This window comes from Aplysia californica, unplaced genomic scaffold, assembly GCF_000002075.1.
Source record: "Aplysia californica isolate F4 #8 unplaced genomic scaffold, AplCal3.0 scaffold01253, whole genome shotgun sequence".
In the NCBI taxonomy this organism is placed as follows: domain Eukaryota; kingdom Metazoa; phylum Mollusca; class Gastropoda; order Aplysiida; family Aplysiidae; genus Aplysia; species Aplysia californica.
In genome coordinates this window covers 86,574-89,315 of record NW_004798523.1, presented here as the reverse complement: position 1 = coordinate 89,315, position 2,742 = coordinate 86,574, and the positions used below count along the sequence as shown (strand labels likewise).

The following is a 2,742-nucleotide window of genomic DNA, read 5'->3' as shown; positions in this document are numbered from 1 at the left end:
TTTTTAACATGAAGGATTTTAGTTCTTGCTGGGTGACTAAATGCAAAATAGGTTACTGCCAAGGTCGAGCAGTCTTGTTTTCTCACAGTACTTTTTGAAGGTATTTTCAAATGAAACTGTATAGTCCGGGAACGTTGGCCCAACCACAACTGAAGTACTTGAAGTATATTCAGACATATCTCTAGCTCTAGAAATTGAATTTCATGCAAAAAATGCTTCTTTCCAGTCCTCGCAGAATGGCAGAATGAAAGGATGACGCCTAAATCGTGCAAATAACCTAAAAAATCTCAAGATCGGAAACCATTCGGAGAAATAGAGTTCAAATTTATTTTCCAGAACGTTCAGAGTCAGAGAAATAGTCACTTCGTTTTTAAAATGCAAGCAGCTTTTTTGAGAGCCAACCTAGGCTAGAACCAGAGTACATTTTAGCCTTAGAACTACATAATTTACTACTATAGTCTCTTTTTAAGCTTGAATGATCATTGCCTTGCCTTCATGCCCAGTAATGAAAATGAAAAGCAACTTCCTTGCATGTTTACAAGCTCTGTAGGCCCTACACAATTTACACAAACCAAGCAGCTAAACCTGGATCTTAGTCACCCTTATTTTATTTTATTACTCCTGCAAGGCTCACACCTAAATGATCAAAACAAAGATAGGCCTCTAGATTATCTAGTAGGGCACAGTGCAGAAGAGACAAGAACCTCTAGATCAATAAACCCTGTAAATCATACACTGCCTCTTCACAGGGTGTGTGCCATAAAATAAAGCACAAAAACAGGCAGGAATCTATTCTATAAATCCGCAGGACTCACTGGCGCTGAGGTCAACAATAATATTACTGCTAACAACCTAACCATGGCTCATCATCGCTGGATCTGGGCCAGGTCAATAATACACACGCAAAGCAGGCCTCTGCTCAGCCTGGTCAGTCGGTGCGGTCAGATTCTCGATCGCTAGAGATCTATTAGAATCTACAAAAGTTGAAAATGTCCTATCTTAAACGAGATAGGGGAGAAAAAGAGCGGCCAAAATGCATCAAATGACGGTACACCGGTTGCGTTTGACTACATCAAGAGTCAGGGGCAGTGTTGACAAACAGAACATGATGATAATGAGACTGAGTCTTGAGAGTGAGAACTCCGGAATCCCAGGTTACACTCTTACACTACAACATTCTCATCATAATATCGTGAAGCTTCATATAAAGGGAAAATGACGACAGAAAGCTCAGTAAATCGTACTTACCCCATGAACCAGTCCATTGTATCTCTTAGATACTCGGGTATTTTATCCAGCTTGACAGCTTCAACCAGTCACGGTTCACAACAAACGTATCGCCCTCCAAAATTAGCAACTGGCATGCAAACAATAACAGGACAAAATGGCGACTCTTTATTGATGCGCATTCTCAATGCGCGTAGAATTCTCGATTCGCATTTATCGATATTTTTATCGTTACTGATTGAACCCTTTGCCAAAGTTTTGCCTAATTACGTTCGTTTTGCCTGACAAATAAGTAGATCTAGAACAACCTCCAAAAATACTAAAAGCCATTGGTGACTTAATGTTATGACCACATCAAAATCAGTTAGTGCGATGCTTGAAATTAGTGTGGGAGTGAGGAGAACTAGGTATTCTTCTCAGCAGCGATCGACCGGGAGATATTTTCTGTAGGCCTAGCCTAGGCTTCCTGTACCCAGTGGGTACGTGATAGGCTAAAAAAAATGTGTTTACACCTCACAGTCTACCTGCCTTAAATTTTTGCGGAACTATTTTTCCAACTGACGACTGCGTCTACATTAGAATACTCCCCACCTAAATTTAGATTACATTCAACCCAGCACAAGAAGCAGTTGGCTATGCCCAAGTCTATGACATCTCGTTTTCCTGGAAAGATTTCGTTTCAAATTCAGTTGGCAGTTCCTCAAAAATGATTCTGGTTCTAGTGGACTTGATTCATAGCAGAAGAAAAAATTGCAATATCACTTTTGGGGTGTCACAGACTCACAAACTAATTGATATATAATCAGTGTTTCGGATGTATGCGTGTGGAAGACAGCGTGAGCGTTCGGGGGGGGGTCAACGCAGGGGGAGCGAAGGTGAAAATTACAAATAAAACAATCTAGACCTATGTCGTCTAGATCTAGATCATAACTCTCATCTCATAATTATTGTAAGTTGTCTTTTATGAAGGGGAGGTGAGGGGGAGGGGGTTCCTTACTTTATAATTTCTCTGTGATTATACCGGTATTTGGCTGTTGTGTTGAGGATGGGCATAGGGAGGGGGCGGGGCGGACACCAAAAAAAATCAGTAAAATGAGTTTGAACAGGCTGGTATGGAAGAGGTGAAAAATGTCCTTGGACAGGACCCCGTTGTAGGTGGGTGGGAGGGGCTGATTTTCTTTTATTTTCGGAAACGGTGGGGGTGTCCAGGGGGTCGATAATCATTGGTGGAATGATGAATTATGCGCTGTTATTGGTAGCCTCCGTGGTCTAAGGTCAAAGGGACGTAACTCATCTTGACATCTATACTGTAAGCCTACCTCACGCCACTGGACGAAATAAGCGACAAGACCGAGAGTACTCGGGGATCTTGCTCGGTTTCTTGTTCGTTTTCTTAGAATTGTTACTCCCCACCAGACACGGAAAAGGACAAGCCTTGGTCAAAGATTGATTAACTTCCTTATGGGCCGCAATGCAGGAGTTTGTTGTTGTTGTTGTGGTGGTGGTGTTTTTTTC

The 2,742-nt window shown here is 41.8% G+C and overlaps 1 protein-coding gene across 1 annotated transcript in view; it reads right to left on the bottom strand.

Annotated features, from left to right (window-relative positions):
- The window catches only part of LOC106013773 (MOB kinase activator 2), a gene marked incomplete at its 3' end in the record, with an annotated part of 38,951 nt that extends 37,053 nt beyond the window's left edge, over positions 1–1,898 (bottom strand). Inside the window, 1 exon segment of the mRNA XM_013090393.2 lies at positions 1,249–1,898.
- Between the last annotated feature and the right edge of the window lie 844 nt (positions 1,899–2,742).